Raw genomic sequence first — 18,634 nt, 5'->3', positions numbered from 1 at the left:
TCTAGCTACGCCACGTCATGTACAAAATGAATATCATAAACATCGCGAACAATAACAGTGGATTCGCACTGTCACGGAACACTCTGTAGACACTAAGAGTGGGCGATCACCTCTCCAGCTTCGTCTGCATGCCACTCACGTATACAATATTTAAAAATGTACACTATTATCAAAAAGATACAACTTTCTAAACTAGCCTTTAGTCTTCCACAGCTTTTAAGCAATCTCAGTACCAAATTTTATCAACTTCAGTTGAGCAGTTTAGTCGTGAAAGCGTAACAGAGAGATTAACTTTCACACTAATGACATTAGTATGGAACCGCCTGACTCTAACACATCATTCCTGGCCGGATCCATGAGCTCGTTCTTCGGCTACCATTGACGTCGAAATCGGCTTCCCGTATCCAGAGAAATGTGGGTTTGTTCTCACTAGATGATGAGCCGATCGTTCTATAATTCGTCTCTGTATGTAGTGGTCAGGGTCTACCATGCTGCCTTAAGGCCGAGTGATGTTCCTATGATGGTAAGTGACTTTCAGCTGCTATTGCAAATAAACTTTTGACGAGCCACGGCAGAAAACAGCACTTTGCCAAGGAAAGACGCTATCGGCAGCAGAAACTGGCCAGCGGAAGTCCTGTTTCTGTCCCTAGTATGACTGACTCAAAGCCACGGACGTTAAAACCATTTCGTGGAGTGCTTTTGGCGTTGATGGTATCGGAAGTCGGTTGGCAGGTCTCTTCGCAGTAGAAAGGGAGTGCTGGGCGAGGTGGGGATGCTCATGTTTCAGGACAGTACAGTGTGTCAAGTTGGAAGAGCACGAAAGGCTTTTTCTCTAGTTTTTCCTTTTGGTCATCAGTAATTCGATTGCTCTCATGCGACCCCCAAGAATTCTTCTCCCGGACCCATTTGTTCATCTCAGAGTAACGTGTTCCTCCAACATCCTCAATTATTTGTATGATATATTCCAAACTCTGTTTGCGCTACTGTTGCTACCTTCTGGAGCCTCTGTAAGTAGAACAGAAGCTATTTTTTGCACGTGTCCTGTCATGCCGTCCCTTTCTGTTTGTGAACCGAGCGAGGTGGCGCATCGGTTAGCACACTGGACTGGCATTCGGGAGGACGGCGGTTCAATCCCGCGTCCAGCCATCCTGATTCAAGCTTTCTATGATTTCCCTAAATCGCTCCAGGCAAATTCCGGGATGGTTGCTTTGAAAGGTCACGGCCGACTTCCTTCCACATCCTTCTCTAATCGGATGAGACCGACGACCTCGCTGTCTGGTCTCCTCCCCTAAACAACACAACCCCAACCCTTTCTCTTTATTATCGCCAATCCCGTTTCAGTCCCTCCTCATTATTTTCGTCCTTGTTCTGTTCACTCCCCATCCATAGTATATGCTCACTAGACACTTCATTCCATTCAACGAATCTTATAGTTCTTCCTCAAGTTCACAGAAGATCAGTGGTCCTAAGACCAATAAAGCTGTGTTCCTAACTCTGAAAGAGGGAGTTATAAAACGTGTACTCAAGTGAGGGCGTGAAATTTCCCTTTCTTGGTTTCTCTGGTGAGTGTTGAGACATATTGATAGGCACAAACTGCATAGAAGAGACTCGAGCCATCAGATAGCTGGAGGTCGTCGTTGATCAAAGTGTTGAACTTCAAGCAGTTTAACTGAAGCTAATAAATTTTATTTCCTTCCGTGGGAACTCCATGTAAGGTAGTTGCTTTTTACCTTTCAACTTTATCCTGTGGGGTATAAAGACATCTTTTGGTGTATGTTTTTCGGTTTCAGTAGTTCGATCTCTAATTCTTTCTGAAAGTTGTTAGATTAATACATGAGATTTAGGCAAGGCGCGGTAGTAGTAACATTCTTAATACTGTCTCTTGTAGAGCTCTTGGATAGTGAATGTGTTCATTATTAAGTAACGTATATGCCACGAGACTAGTGGCACCGTTTCGTAGTGTCAGTAAAGTTTCGTTTCTCGTATGTTCACACTTGGTAGTTTTCAAGTTTCTCCAATTATTAAGTACCTAAGCAGAGTCAGAGTGACGGAAATGTTCGGTTAGTGGCATGTGTTCCTCCCTGTATGCGACTCGTGAGGACTCGGTAGTTTCCGCATTCCTACAATTTCTTATTCTCTGCAGGTAAAGTAGGAAGTGACAAGAAGTACTGAATACATTTTGTCCCGTACTACGTTTTCATTTCCGCATGCGTTTTTTTTAAAAAAATTCTACTAATACGGTTTCAGGCGGAACTCATTTCACTAAATGCAAGTACTTCGCATGGTGATACAAACATGACATTAGGTTAATTTCATTACAGAATGTAAAACGTAATTGAATTATAGGAGACAATAAATAAGATCAGGCTGACTGCACCATTACAGTAAAAAGCAAGAAGTTTCGCCATGAAATTGAATTACAAACTGTTATGCTACTGTCACTATGCGACGTTACTATCACGTCTCACTAGACGACATCAACTCACTTTGCCGCTTTTTCGAGACTATTTTAGTGAGTATACTGGAGGTGTGTGTTCGGAAGGGCAGCCTGGTGCTTGCCTAGTGGGGGTGATGTGTAAGTTAAGCTGTTGCTGTGGCCTCTGTTGTCAGCAAAAGGCAGTCTGTGAACCTCATTAGTTGCAGAGGACCTCTTGTGGGGATCTGGGCAGTTTCACGGGAGTCGGGTAGCGACGCACTCCGTGGCTTGTGAACGCCAGCAGGCAGGTGCCTGCACTTCTTGTCGTCAGTGGACGGTGTGGCCGCCCCGCAGCACCTAGACAGAAACCGAGCACGATGTTTTTGCCTTTATACGGCCCCATCCGACCAGTGTGTGAGAGTCAGCTGCTCTCCCTCTAAAGTTTTTCTTGAGCCAGTAGTAGTACATTGCTGCGGACAACGTTCGAGGCATGGAAGGCTGACCAATGGAGAAGACACTGCTTCAGCCCAGCACCAACTTCGCGTCTAAAAATGTGCATCCCGTATGCAATAGAAGGAAGGTACGTGTGCTTACCCCTGCTTTTGGATCAATTCTGCAACTGCTTTTGCCAGTCACAATGGCAACGGCACGGAGTTGTCCTCTACAAGTAGAGCTTTTGAGATAGGAAGAGAGAACGAATTTAGAAGCATTCGATGCCTCGTCCCTGTCTGACAGGTGATTTTGCTCGAATCGCATCCTAGTGGCGCACTTCGCTTTTCCTGAGGAAATGTTAGCTTCTAAACATTCATGGTGGTGTCTCTTTGTTCTATATCGTGTCTCCCTACCACTTTCGCGCAACGACGCTCTGAGCGTGTTTTTTTAGGGAATTGACTAGTTTGAACCTGGGGCCTGTTGCTGGTATGGAGACGCCAGACCACACATGACATGTAGAATTCAGAAGAGTTCAGTGAGACTAGCGATGATATAACCAAATACTTAATGATCTCAGCGTCAGCTCCACTGCACTCCCTGTAAAAGAATCTTAATACTAACTAGATTTAGTGGAAAGGGTTCAAGGCTTTCCTATTTTTAGTTAGCTGGTAAAATAACGTCGAAAGAGCAGTTAAGTTTACCATTGGAAATTTTATTCTACTCACAAAACACCGTTTATAAATTGCACTATTGATAAAAGGAAATGTTTTAATACAGGATGGTAAAAACCAACTGCGTTCAACAAAAATGTGAACGAATATCCCCTGAATGGGTTTCCAAGTTCTACATTCGATCGAAGGATGACCTATGCCATATCACATCTATAATCTAGGTTAAATTTAAGTTTCACAAAAGAGAAAACTATCAAAATGTTCTACAGTGACCCTCAATTATCTTTAATTAGTTATTTAACTTGTCGTAAATTACAGTGGCTGATGTGGCTTCTCAATAACTATATAAAAGAAAAATAATCGCGTTTCAGATCTGTTCTTCAAGTGGCGAATGTGAACACCATGAGTTTTAATTAACGATCGACACCTATATTACGCAAAAGGGGATGTAGCAGATGAGACTTCTGCAGTTCTGAGTGAAGCCTTATGCGCTCAAAAATGCGGCATCGCGTGCGTTCATTACCTTGTCGGTGTTTAGGCAGCGTCAGGGCGACAGCGGCCGGCGCACCAGCCATCCAGCTCGCCGTCTCGGAACTAACTCTTGTCTAACTTCTCCTTACTACAATTTTACCGAAGTAGATTTAAAAAAACTATCTGGCTGTGTTTTCATCTGACCAATCAGGGTCTCAATGTTAACCTTAAGCTCCGCCTACAAAGATTCTGTCTATCCAATAAGAAACGTTATACTTTTCGTGGTGGGGCAATGTTTTTAAAGTTTGCAACGTAACAGAGACGTTAAAAGTCTCACGCTAAAATCTGCAGCTGGTGTGGTCCTTTTAGCGTTATCGTAAGATCTATACTGTTCTCCTGGAGGGCTCCATCTTTTAACATGGGCTGGGGGGTGGTCCTTGACGTACCTAAGACGCGAAAAAGTCTCACGCTAAAACGTGCGGGTTGTGTGGCGCTAGTGGTTAGCTGGCGACGTGGGTGTCCAGTCTCTCCCTTATCGTAGGGCCTTCTATCTTAACACGGTTCTGCTCTCGGCTTCTGTCCTCGTTTCTCCCCTCGGAACTGCGTCTGCCTCACAGTGGGAAGGTACGACATGCATTTAGGCATTCTTGTGTTAGTCTGTGGTATTCCATTTGCTCACTCGTTACTCGTATTACTTTGGTTAATTTAATGTCACGATTTATTCGGAGCTATGTGACATACTAGTAGGTTTGCTTGTTATGTCAGGGTTTTCATGTAAGGTGTTGGATTTGCCTGACACCTTACAAGCTCACAACCTATACTAGCGCAGTCCATATTCTGGGTAGTTCGTCTGCTTATGTCTTTATTGTGCAACTTGCATTGCCGATTTGACTTAACTTACGACAAACCATACTTCTGGTTTGCTTGAATTTGAATTATATATAAGGATCATGGTGCTTTCTTATTTACAGTCTTCCAGATAATTTTTTGTGATTTCAGCAATGCGTTATTTTTGGTCAACTAGACTGAACAGTCTCAACCCAGACATTGAGGAAATATTAGACACAGCAGAAGCCGGGTTCAGAAAAGGTAAATCAACTGTCGACCAAATATTCACACAAAGACAAATATGGAATAAGATCTGGTCCAAAAATGGTTCTGAGCATTATGGGATTTAAGTTCTGGCTACATCAGTCCCCCTAGAATTTAGAACTACTTAAACCTAACTAACCTAAGGACATCACAAACATCCATGCACTAGGCAGGATTCGAACATGCCATCATAGCGGTCACGCGGTTTCAGACTGTAGCGCCTAGAACCGCGTGGTCACTCCGGACGGCTGTAAGAACTGGGAGCACAATCACGATACCTTTTGTCTGTTTATAGATTTCAACAAAGCATATGACAGCATAGTAAGAGAGGAAATGTGGAGGATAATGGCAGAGTATGGGATACTTGACAAGATGATGAAGCTAACGAAAATATGTGTGATGGAATCAAAGTGTAGAGTGAAAATACAGGGGGAGTTCTGAGAAGTATTTGAAGTAAAAACAGGAGAGAGACAGGGAGACATTATATCAGCAGCGTTGTTCAATTTTGCTCTCAACAACACCTTGAGGAGAGTATCTTTTTTCATATAGTGACTTCTGCACTTTCACATGTTAAAGGTCCTAGCTTTTGTGGATGATATTGTGCTGATAGGAAAGAAGATGGAAGAACTGGAGGGAATGGGGACTGTTCTAATGGAAGAAGCAAAGAAAGTAGGTCTACGTATAAATGAAAGTAAAACAAATTTCATGGTAGTAGGAAGAAGAGCTCATTTAGGACCAAAGCATCTAAAAATCGGAAATCAAACAATACAGAAGGCAGGCACATTCACATACCTCGGTGTCTACATCAACCAACAAAACCTTATCGAACAAGAGATAGTAACAAGAATTCAAGCTTGGGGAAGATGTCTAGGAGCTATGCACAACATCGTAAGATCGAAGTTACTATCTAGGCAGGCAAAAATAAGAATATACCAGACCATTATCAAGGCCATAGTATGCTATCCAAGTGAGACATTGACTCTGACGAAGAAAATAGAGAAAAAACTCATCACTTCTGAAAATAAAGTACTAAGAAAAACATATGGATCAGTGAAATAAAATGGAGAGTGGAGAATAAGGAAAACCAGAGAACTCAGACAATTATACAAACTGCATGAAGTCGTAGCGAGTGTGAAAATTAAGAGACGAAGATAGTACGGACATGTGAGGAAGAGAGGAGAGAACACGCCAATAATGGATGTAATGGATGGAGAACCTGAAAGAAAGAGACCACTGGGACTGCCGAGAATGAGGTGGAAGGATAAAACCATGGGAGACGTGCAGATGCTGGGTCTGGGAGACAAAGATGCAGATGACGGGAATGTGTGGAAGGCTGGACTGAGTGAGCCCAAGGACCGGCTGCAGATAGTGCGGCCAGTATAAGTAAGTACGTAAACTGAATATTTAGGTAACGTTTTTCCCCTGTCAGTGTGTTGTAAATTTCATGAAACATAAAGAGAAACTAAACTACTCTGATAAGCAGCCTTGATTTAAATTTCAATATCGTTAAATTGGTCCCACAACTTTTCCTAGGTAGGTGACCCTGTGAAAAATAAACACAAACGGTAGAGGTTGAAAAATCAGCCAACCAGTTGTAAACAAAGCTTTATTAGCCCTTGACCTAGGTTTCGATATTTGTAAAAACATCTTAAGAAAGAGTGAACCTTGTCACATCACATGTAAATTGAGGGAACACAAGTTCTTCGGCGCCGCGAGGCCACCAGCAGCTCGAAACATGCACCGTGCCACGAACTAAGGGTACAGAGGTAGTTGTATGCTATGGGGGAACATTTCGGACAATCTGTGGTAGTAATCGAGGGCGCCACGAAAGTTGTGGACTGAGGGAACATTATTACGGACCATCTTCATCTCTTCATGATGGATGTCTTCCCCACGATAATGGCATCTTTCAGCAGGATAACTGCCGTGACACAAGGTCAGAATTGTGCTACCGTGTTTCGAGGAGCATGACAGGGAACCCACACGGGTGTCTTGTCCACCAAATGCGGTGATTTTGACCCGGCGGAAGTCACCTGTGACGCTGTCGGGTGCCAGTTTCGTACCCACAAGAAATCAACCGTAATTAAGCTGAACTATGTTTCTTGTGCATAGGCATATGATGTAATATACGTCTGGCAACTACCCTAGGACTTGTCGATTTCATGATAAGCAGAATCACTGCTGTAGTTGGTTCCAAATGTGAACCAAAATACACTCCTGGAAATGGAAAAAAGAACACATTGACACCGGTGTGTCAGACCCACCATACTTGCTCCGGACACTGCGAGAGGTCTGTACAAGCAATGATCACACGCACGGCACAGCGGACACACCAGGAACCGCGGTGTTGGCCGTCGAATGGCGCTACCTGCGCAGCATTTGTGCACCGCCGCCGTCAGTGTCAGCCAGTTTGCCGTGGCATACGGAGCTCCATCGCAGTCTTTAACACTGGTAGCATGCCGCGACAGCGTGGACGTGAACCGTATGTGCAGTTGACGGACTTTGAGCGAGGGCGTATAGTGGGCATGCGGGAGGCCGGGTGGACGTACCGCCGAATTGCTCAACACGTGGGGCGTGAGGTCTCCACAGTACATCGATGTTGTCGCCAGTGGTCGGCGGAAGGTGCACGTGCCCGTCGACCTGGGACCGGACCGCAGCGACGCACGGATGCACGCCAAGACCGTAGGATCCTACGCAGTGCCGTAGGGGACCGCACCGCCACTTCCCAGCAAATTAGGGACACTGTTGCTCCTGGGGTATCGGCGAGGACCATTCGCAACCGTCTCCATCAAGCTGGGCTACGGTCCCGCACACCGTTAGGCCGTCTTCCGCTCACGCCCCAACATCGTGCAGCCCGCCTCCAGATGGTGTCGCGACAGGCGTGAATGGAGGGACGAATGGAGACGTGTCGTCTTCAGCGATGAGAGTCGCTTCTGCCTTGGTGCCAATGATGGTCGTGTGCGTGTTTGGCGCCGTGCAGGTGAGCGCCACAATCAGGACTGCATACGACCGAGGCACACAGGGCCAACACCCGGCATCATGGTGTGGGGAGCGATCTCCTACACTGGCCGTACACCTCTGGTGATCGTCGAGGGTACACTGAATAGTGCACGGTACATCCAAACCGTCATCGAACCCACCTTCTACCATTCCTAGACCGGCAAGGGAACTTGCTGTTCCAACAGGACAATGCACGTCCGCATGTATCCCGTGCCACCCAACGTGCTCTAGAAGGTGTAAGTCAACTACCCTGGCCAGCAAGATCTCCGGATCTGTCCCCCATTGAGCATGTTTGGGACTGGATGAAGCGTCGTCTCACGCGGTCTGCACGTCCAGCACGAACGCTGGTCCAACTGAGGCGCCAGGTGGAAATGGCATGGCAAGCCGTTCCACAGGACTACATCCAGCATCTCTACGATCGTCTCCATGGGAGAATAGCAGCCTGCATTGCTGCGAAAGGTGGATATACGCTGTACTAGTGCCGACATTGTGCATGCTGTGTTGCCTGTGTCTATGTGCCTGTGGTTCTGTCAGTGTGATCATGTGATGTATCTGACCCAAAGAATGTGTCAATAAAGTTTCCCCTTCCTGGGACAATGAATTCACGGTGTTCTTATTTCAATTTCCAGGAGTGTACTATTAACCGGGACATTTTCCATGACATTAATACTCCGCTATGGAGTTTCACTTTTACCTGTTGATAGTTGAGCTCTAGTTGTTTTTTGTACTTTGGAACATTCTTTCCATCATTGTGATAGTGTCGCAAGTGACATGTCACATACAGGTGATATGCAGTCAAACCCCAGCCATAGATATTCATGTTAAGAAGTCCTCAACCGCGTCGTATTCATCACAGCTATGTTCTCCAAACGCATATTAAGTTCCATATGTCTTTCTATCTAGTGCGACTGGCCACTGATGAACCATTGGTCTCTCACTTGGAAGGGTAGGACTTCAAATATATTTTGACTCACCGAGACTTAGTTTTTCCTACACAGATCAAGATAAATCTCGGGACACTTTCTTTGAAAAGAATGGGGCCGGTTCCTGGTCCATATTTTGGGAGTTACCAATGTTCTAACAGAGTTGATCTGGGCCACCACGAATTCGTCTCCTGTTCAAATCGTTCCAATGACTCTAAGCACTATGGCACTCAACATCTGAGGTCAGCATCACAAAGATCCATGCCCGAGGCAGGATTCGAACCGGTGACCGTAGCAGCAGCGTGGTTCCGGAATGAAGCGCCTAGAACCGCTCGGCCACAGCGGCCGGCAATTCGCCTCCTGTACCAACCTGTTTATCTCAGGACAGCACTTGTACCCAGCGCCCTCAGTTGTTGGATGTGTTCCAATCTCTGCCTTCCCCTGCAGTTTTTTCTCTGTACAGCTCGCTCAAGTACCATAGAAGTTATTCCCTGAAGTCTCAGCATGTGACTTGTCATACTACCCTTTCTTTTAATTAGTATTTTTCCCACATTTCGTTCCCAGACGAGGGATCATTCTCATTATATAAATCAGCTGTCTTAATTTTCAAACTTCTTCCGTAAAACAACATCTCAACTACCATGCTTCCCTTCTTTCCCGCTTTTCTCTACACTCAGTATGTTTGTGGTGTTGCTCTCAGCCCAAAACGGTGAACTGTTATTAAATATGATGTTCAACTACACAAATAGATGTGACCTGTCTATCTAGATATACTCTGCACTTCATGTCTGGATATTTTGTATGATGTATGGTATTTTTATTGTGGGGTAATTACTATGTTAGTAGTTTCTTGTGCTGTCATATTTCTAACATTTATTCATAAAGTAATTTTCGCCGGCCGTTATGGCCTAGCGGTTCTAGGCGCTTCAGTCCGGAACCGCGTTGCTCCTTCGGTCGCAGGTTCGAATCCTGCCTCCGGCATGGGTGTATGTAATGTCCTTAGGAAGGTAGTTGTACGTCTATGGGACTGATGACCTCAAATGTTAAGTCCCATGGTACTTAGAGCCATTTCAACCAGTAATTTTCTTGTAATACCAGTTAACGACTGGACTTATACTGTAAATGTGAGGGAAGGCTATTGGTCATGGTCAGATTCCAGTTACGAGGGAGGTAGTTCGAGATCTAGGTTAGTGTTGAAGGTGTGACGACACCTCATTTGTAGTGATATATTAATCTGCTGCTAGGTTTGGTTCTGAGTGACGGAACCAATAATTGTCATGTAATTGAAAATAAATATAATCTTTGTGACATTGTGTATGTTACTCTTATTACATTACGGTGGGTCGTTTCTGTCCTCCATTTTGATGACGTAATTTATCAAATCCGAAGAGCAGTATCGTATGTTTCAGTTAAGGGGGTAAGACGTCAAACGGGCCGACCTGGAGCAGGAGAGGCACCACAGGACATTTTAATTTCCACTGTCTATACTTTTACAAGTAAATTCATAAAACTTTGTCAGCATGATCAGGAAGGATTCAGAATTTACACTTATGGCTGTGGAAGTTCGAAAACATAATGACGTAATTTTTTATGTGAAATTTCATCATTTTTTCACTTACTAATGGCAGCATTTGTTGCTATAGGTACACTTTTCTTCATAAGTAAGAGAGATTCTTCGATGAATTTTGTACAGCATACAAACCATATTTAAAGGTGTATGAAACCGTAAAATTTTCCAAATCTATTAAAAACTGTGGTAAAAATTGAGGTAATTAACTATAGAATTAGTGTTTTTCCTAAACATGAAGTTTAAAATATAACAGCTCATTCGTTTTTTCATAAATTAAATAAATTCTAGAGTTTCATACACCTGTAAGTATGGTATGTATGCTGTGCAAAATTCATCTAAGAATCTCTCTAACTTATGAAGAAAAGTGTACCTAAGCAACAAATGCAGCCATTAGTAAGTGATAAAATAATGAAATTTCGCACGCAAAAAAAGAAAATTATTTTTGTCATGTATTCGAAATTCAACTGCAATGAGTGTGAATCCTGAATCCTTCCCTGATACTGACAAAGTTTTGTGATCTTATTTGTAAAAGTATGGACAGCGGATATTAAAATGTCGTGTGATGCCTCTCCTGCCCCAAGTCGGCCCATTTGACGTCCTACCCCCGTTAACAGAGAAAGAGGGCTCCGATAATGTGTTCACGCATTGATACTGCAAGTTTTTATTTCAGCCCCTGTATATCGTAATATAGAGAACTTATCAGTAGCACCTTACACAGTAGGAGCAACTGTGTCGGCCCTTAACCAGACGTACAAGTTTGTCGTAGAGCGCGCGCGTTCGACCCTAGACGTCGCGTGTTCGATAGCCGGCGGCGGCGAGGTGCGGCTCGCGAGTTTCCGCCCCCGGGCGCCCTCTGTTGCGGCCGCCACCCGCACACGGTTCGCCCTCTCGCCGACTGTTGGCGCTAGTGCGCAGCACGGCTCGTCGCGGTTCCAGCCCCTGCCGCCGGGGGCTCTGCCATCAACTCCCTTCCACCAGCTCCGTCTGTCACGTAGGCCAAACTTCGCAGCGGTCCCGCGTTCGAGGATGAAGACGCGTTTCCAATTTTTTCCTGCGATGAATATCGTCTTCAGTCGGGCGTAGCAACATCTGTTACTACCGTAGACTTATTAACAGGAGGGACGGAAAATGTTTCAATTTACGGTACACAGGAAGTATAGTTACTTGATTAATTACGCTCTCGGCTCGGCATTTACTCAGTATAACGTAACGGTGTGGCATTGGTCAGCTGACTAGCTACTGCATAAATTACGTCACGGATAAGGCCACATGCTGCGCATTTTCAAACAGTCACTGAAAATAAAAGTTTTTAGTTTAACGAAGGCCAATCTTCGTTTATAGCATTTGTAGACATAGAGAAAGCTTTTGACAGTGTTGATTCGAATACACACTTTAAATTTCTGAGGGTAACAGGGTTCACATACAGGGAGCGAAAGGTTATACACTACTTGTACAGAAACTAGACTGCCGTTGTAGGAGTCGGACATGAAAGGGAAGCAGAGGTTGAGAAGGGAGTGAGAGAAGGTTGTAGCCTATCCCCAGTATTTGCTCTACATGCTTTCTGTACAAGAGCAAGCAGTCAGGAAAACCAAAGAAAAATTAAGAGAATTAATTAAAACTCGCGAAGGAGAAATAAAAACTTAAAACTCTATCGCCTGCATAATAAGTAACCAATTACTTCACAGTGCTAGTAAACTTAGGCAAACACAATTCTCTGCAGATTTAAGATATTATGTTCAAACTAGCAGGCGAGGCGTACTGCAGAGAATACATTTTATGAAACCCAAAGACTTTCAGACTTTCATTTCTACTCAAAAAACTATACTGACTTTTCACCTCGTTCCCTAAGGAACAGTCAGCTACTTTGCCCAAGTTTATTATCTTATTTTTATTTTTTTAAGGTAGCAGGTTTTCACATTTTGTAAAGTGTGCATTTTTTAAAAAATAGGTCCTTTTCGTCTGTGGACGTGGCATTTCTTACTTAAATCTGAGAGTGAATTTTCCACTGTACGGAAATGTGAATGCTGGTTTGAATCTTACTGCCCGATGAAAATTATGTGCCAGACCGAGACTCGAACCCGGAACCTTTGGCCTTCACAAGACAGCCTGTACCGATTGGGCTTCCGAAAGTACCAGAGAACTAGTCACCTAGAAGAGAGCGAGAGGGGATAACTACCTCAGTAGTTATTAAACAGGAGTCTTGTTTGGTTTAGTAAAGGAGTTCTACTATCGTTGAAAGAGCAATGCTGTTTGTTTTGGAAGAAGTAGCATGCTTCTGTTTTGAAAAAGTGTTTTTCGAATTAGGCCTACAAATTACGCCTTAACAAAGCGTTGAGGAATATCTAGAGAGAGTATCGCCGTAGAAAACGTTTTTGGAGAGAGACTGAGTGGACAGTAAGGGTAGATAGGATGACCCCCATCAAAAAAAAAAAAAAAGAAAGGTCAGTAAGAACAATGCCTGAGAAAGGAAAGGTTGCGGCTTAGAGTTCCGTAGAAGTAGACATGGTTAATCTGGTGGCAGTAAATTTCTTACTTAAATGATGAAATTGAAACTTACCCAGATGGCCTGACAAAATTAGGTTAAAGAAAGGGAATATTATTTCTTCACTGAAATGAAGGAGGGGTTGCTTCTTCGCAGCACAAAGTAATTAAAACTCTTAGTAATCTCTTTCCACACGCCCGGCTAGCCGTGCTGTGTAACACGCTGCTTCTCTAGCAGGAAGGCGTGGCGGTCCCCGGCAAGAGTGCGCCCGGCGGATTTGTGTCGAGGTCCCGTGTACCTACCATTTTATATAAATAAATAAAAAAAAATGTAATGCTAGCCTGTGGATGGTTTCTAAGACGGTTTTACATCTGTCTCGGCGAATGCGGGCTGGTTCCCCATATTGCGCCTCAGTTACCCTATGTCGGCGATTGCTGCGCAAACACTGTCTCCACTTGAGCGTACACCGTCATTACTTTACCACGCAAACGTTTGGGGTTACATTCGTCTGGTATGAGACGTTCCGGTCGCTGGTTTGAATCCTGCCTCGGGCATGGATGTGTGTGATGTCCTTATGTTAGTTAGGTTTAAGTAGTTCTAAGTTCTAGGGGACTGAAGACCTCAAATATTAAGTCCCATAGTGCTTCGATCCATTTGAACCATTTCTTACCACATTTCTCTGTCACTGCATCTGTGCTTTTCAAAAATGACAGGTTGTGCACCTGACGAAATAATTACCATTTTTGAAGACGTCACCTGGCTGCGTTCCCATGAGTTGTTCGAAATTTTTGCACCCCAGAAGAAACTCAGGTTTCACGAACTAATTCTTGATAATTAAATCGCGCGCAATGTACAATCTATTCAGTAGGTTCCTGGAAAACAAACGACTCATTCAGTTGTTGTTTTACATTTCGCTTGAATTATTCATTCATTCGTTCGTTCGTTCGAGTGAGACCAGTCTTTGGGAGCGATTGAATGAAAACAGTAGGTAGAGGCGGTTGTAGTTATACCTACTGACGGAATTAAACGTTTTATTTGTTTTCCGATGAAAAAAGTCTATTTTCGTTGTATGGTTCTGCTGGCCACTCGGAGAGTGGTCCTAGGGCAGCTCCTCCACACTCGCCTTCGCCAACGTTGGGCAGGTTAACCGTCCAGATAATATGGTCACGTAATACGTGCGCGAAAACAATACCCCCAATAAGTTGGAGCGTGAGCTTACGATGCAAATAACTGAATTACCGGACAGTTAAAAAAATTCTGACCCACATACTTTCTGTTCACCTCAGATCATCGTTTACCGAAAGAGTTATCGGCGATTGGCGGCCATCGGTGGGAGTAGTGGGAAAATTTTTCAGTAGATTTAAATTACTAATCTAGTCGCTCATACAGTGGAAGCACTCATTTACAACGTAACGACAGTTACTGAACTTTTGTAATGACCGAAAAACTTATACTTTAGAAGTTTAAAAAATACGTATTCAAATTAATTATAAAAATATTTATTTGTTATTTATTGACTTCCTGAACGTACCCTTGCATTCATCTCAGCACTGGAAATAGTTCACTACAGTTTGCTTTGATAGTTCAGTGTATACATTAAATCTCACACTGAGACGAAGATATATAGGCTTGCCAAAGGACAGATTCCGACAAAAAGCAAACTGTACATCCACAGTACATATTCTAACGCGGTAATGCGGAACCGATTCTCGCTGGAAGAAAGTGAGTTCCACTCTTAGGCACCGGGTGCCAATCCAGCGTTCTAAATGCAAGGAAGACGCGTAGAAATATTCCCATATGTAATGTATTAACACTGGGACTTGGGCAAAAAAGGTCAAACTCGTTAGAAAGACATGATGCTGATTTTGTTATTAACGGTTGCTTACACAATTTGTTCAGTACGAGCACCGGAGACGCCGACGAGATGCCGCATGCGTACAACGACGTGATCGGCAGTTGCTCGCAGCGGTTCCAATGGAATCTGAGCCACGTATCCGTGTTTAGCGGCCTTCAAATCAGCTACAGGCCTAACGTGCTCCTGGTAAACGCGTTCTTTTCAACATCCCCAGAGTCACAACTCGCACGCATTCAGAACATGCGAATTTGTAGGCCATGCATCTGGAAAACCTCTGCAGATAACACGTTCGTGGAAGGTTGCATTAAGCGGTTTAATCTGCGATACGATTCAAGCATACACACACTGTCTCGTTGAACGCAGAAAGCGAGTGGGCGCTCACTTCCATTCGCCGTCACGTCAGACTTGGCGCCTCGCCACACACACGCATTCCGCACTCCACGTAACGCCGGCCGCTGCATTCGCTGCTACGATGCCATAATCGCCGTCCAGATAGACTGCATGAACGGCACTGGAGAATTGCCCAGTATGGGAATGGAAAACTAATTGAAACATCACGGCCTGAAAGTGTGTTGTGATGCTATTCACTCGTTGTAAAATAAAGTCAAATTTACAAAGAACTTGCCAGTACGAGTTCACTCACCATTATGACGCTGGAGCCCCTCTGGACTGCATGCTTGAAGGGAGTTGCTGAGAGAAAGTGTCAAAGTCAGTGTACCCTCTCCTGGGAGAAGATTGCCCACATCTGTTATAATTGGTCCTGGATACTCTAAATGCTCGCAGTCGAACGGGGTTGACGCCCCATCTGCTGCTACAATTGTGCTATTGGCGACAGGTCTCGTGATCTTGCTGACCGTAGGGGTGAACTTCCACGGTACGGAAACAGTTCACCTTGTGGTGGACGAGCGTTATCCTGTTGAAAAATGGCAAGAATATATTGTCACATCAGAGCTAACGCCTCGGGACGTACTATGTCCCTCACGCACCGTTATGCCGTCACAGTTCCCTCAGTCACTACCAGCTACGACACGAAGTCACACCCAATGGCTCCCCATACCATGACGGCAGGAGTAACTAACCCCTCCTGCCTCTGCAAAACATAACAAAAACGGGACCTCACCCCATGTGGCTGCCTTACTCACCGATGATGGTCATCAGAGGTAGTGTAGAACCGCGATTCATCGCTGATCAGAATGCGACGACATTCGTCAGCAGGCCATGCTTCTTGGTTGCGGCACCTCTCCAGATGAAGCCGTTTGTGTTGTGGTGTTAATCAGAGCTTACGTATGGAACAGAATTCCCTAGTGCAGCTGCTGATAGTCTGTGATGAAATGGTGTGGGTACCACTGAATGTTGCATGGAGTCCGTTACATACCATCGGAAGGCTGCGCAGATGTGAAGGGATCACGATGTGCTCTGTGTACATTACGGCAGTGCTCCCTTGATGAGCTTAAACGTCGTCGACAGTAAATTTGACGACGATTAGGGCCACTGTCACACCCGAATGACCCACAGATCTGGATATTGCACAATTCGCTAACTCGGCCAAACTGAGACATACAATGAGGCCCCTTTTAAACAATGTGAGTTGCTGATAAGGCTGCCTCACACGCATACCCGTGATCCCAGTGTACTGATAACGCTGACTCACACGCGTACCCACGATCTCCGTGTCCTGCACAGTGACGACTCAACATCTGACGCTGTTCATGTCCCCCTAGATATCTTACCGGATAAGATAACAACACTGAACACGAACAGCACTAGTGCATTCTGGTGGCCTTTCTACTTGTCATAATGAGTTGTAAATCTGATGAGATGAGACCGATGACCTCGCAGTTTTTTCTCTTCCCCACAAAACAACTCAACCCATATCTGATGATTTTACATACCGGCCGATTGTGAGTTTGTGGACTAAGTTATATTGACATCTAAAAGCCCTTGTGGGAATTTCACTTTTTTGTCAGACAGAATAACGTAAACGAGCTTCGACGTTCTAGTCAGACTGTGGGTGCTGGCTATGGCAGGCGCTCTAAAGAAACGCCTTTGAAATGATGTACGTCACTACGTCTACAATTTGCTAACCATTCAGCGTTCTTCTTACGCCATTGCCATTTTCTGTTCTGTTGCTGAATAATGGAGTCTGACATTGCCAACTGTTAAGCTAAGAGGAACAGGAGAAAAGTTTCACTTGTGCGATTATACATTGTGATAGAGCTTCACCTGTCGATGTCGTTTTCTCCAACCCGCTATTCAGTGAACGGCTGTCAAAAACCGCGTTCAAGTATTTTGTATTGTCTAATTCGCCATGCGAGAATTATCAGTCCTACTAAAAAATTAACAGGACCTTTGTGTAGGAAATTTAACGTAGTTACCTTTTGTACTTCGATACATTGTGGCTGGACGTTGCAGTTTTCGAGTTATGCAAGACAAAAAAGTTGATCTTCAATGGCACCCCTACTCCCACACTCAGACCCTGTAAGAAGGCTGTTTTATGTTGGTAACGCCACGTAGCGCTCTGTATGAAAATCACTAACTGTGCAGTGTGCAGTTTTTGGCTGCTTTGCATTGTTGGAATATTCGCTATTGTAGTGTTAGGCAGCTGGATGTGCAACTGTGCGTTGCGCAGTTGGAGGTGAGCCGCCAGCAGTGTTGGATGTGGGGAGAGAGATGGCGGAGTTTTGAGAGCGGATGATCTGGACGTGTGACCATCAGAAAGACTTTTGTACACTATTAAGGTAAATACATTGTTTGTTCTCTATAAAAATCTTTCATTTGCTAACAATGCCTATCAGTAGTTAGTGCCTTCAGTAGTTTGAATCTTTTATTTAGCTTGCAGTATTGACGCTCGCTGTATTGCAGTAGTTCGAGTAACAAAGATTTTTGTGAGGTTAGTCAGGGCCATTCTGTTGCAGGGATTATTGAAAGTCAGATTGCGTAGCGCTAAAAATATTATGTGTCAATTTAGTGTCGATCAGAATAAGTAAAGAGAGAAATGTTTTAGTACGTTCAGTTCTGGTAAACTGTTTGAAAATCAAATAACGTAGAAACTTACCAGCACAGTCGTTCATGAATTTTTCTAAGGGGATGTTTCAATTCCACCGATTAGGATTTCTAATATGCTGTTGATGGCACTTCCTGCACAAAAATTTGCGACTGCACTAATTATATCCCACATTCGATCTTTTTTGGTCTTTGCTGACTGGGCTTATTCCGCCACCGGCTTACTCGAGCACTTACAAATTGCAGAAATTGATGTTTTCCTAGCTTTTACCCAACAATTTGGTGAATTTTAATTGCATAAAAATATCATCCTTGTATTCCTTAGGCCTTCTGGCTACGAAACTATTGTGCTTGTTGTGGTGTCACCGCTAGACACCACACTTGCTAGGTGGTAGCCTTTAAATCGGCCGCGGTCCGGTAGTATACGTCGGACCCGCGTGTCGCCAGTATCAGTGATTGCAGACCGAGCGCCGCCACACGGCAGGTCTAGAGAGACTCCCAAGCCCTCGCCCAGTTGTACAGCCGACTTTGCTAGCGATGGTTCACTGACTACAATCGCTCTCATTTGCCGAGCGACAGTTTAGCATAGCCTTCAGTTACGTCATTTGCTACGATCTAGCAAGGCGCCATATTCATTTACTATTATGAACAGGTAATATTGTGACTCACGTACCGTCAAGGGCGACGTTCATCATTAATAGATTAAAGTTATGTATGAA

General features: G+C 44.4%; 1 protein-coding gene and 1 long non-coding RNA gene across 2 annotated transcripts in view; one reads left to right on the top strand and one right to left on the bottom strand.

Moving 5' to 3' along the window:
* Window positions 1-18,634, top strand: part of LOC126293363 (uncharacterized) — a 1,719,051-nt gene that overhangs the window by 340,597 nt on the left and 1,359,820 nt on the right. The window lies entirely within an intron of this gene.
* Window positions 1-18,634, bottom strand: part of LOC126293360 (uncharacterized) — a 305,549-nt gene that overhangs the window by 220,333 nt on the left and 66,582 nt on the right. The window lies entirely within an intron of this gene.

The sequence above is a fragment of the Schistocerca gregaria genome, chromosome 10, assembly GCF_023897955.1.
Source record: "Schistocerca gregaria isolate iqSchGreg1 chromosome 10, iqSchGreg1.2, whole genome shotgun sequence".
In the NCBI taxonomy this organism is placed as follows: domain Eukaryota; kingdom Metazoa; phylum Arthropoda; class Insecta; order Orthoptera; family Acrididae; genus Schistocerca; species Schistocerca gregaria.
The sequence above is the reverse complement of the archived record's forward strand: the minus strand, read 5'-3'. Positions and strand labels throughout refer to the sequence as shown.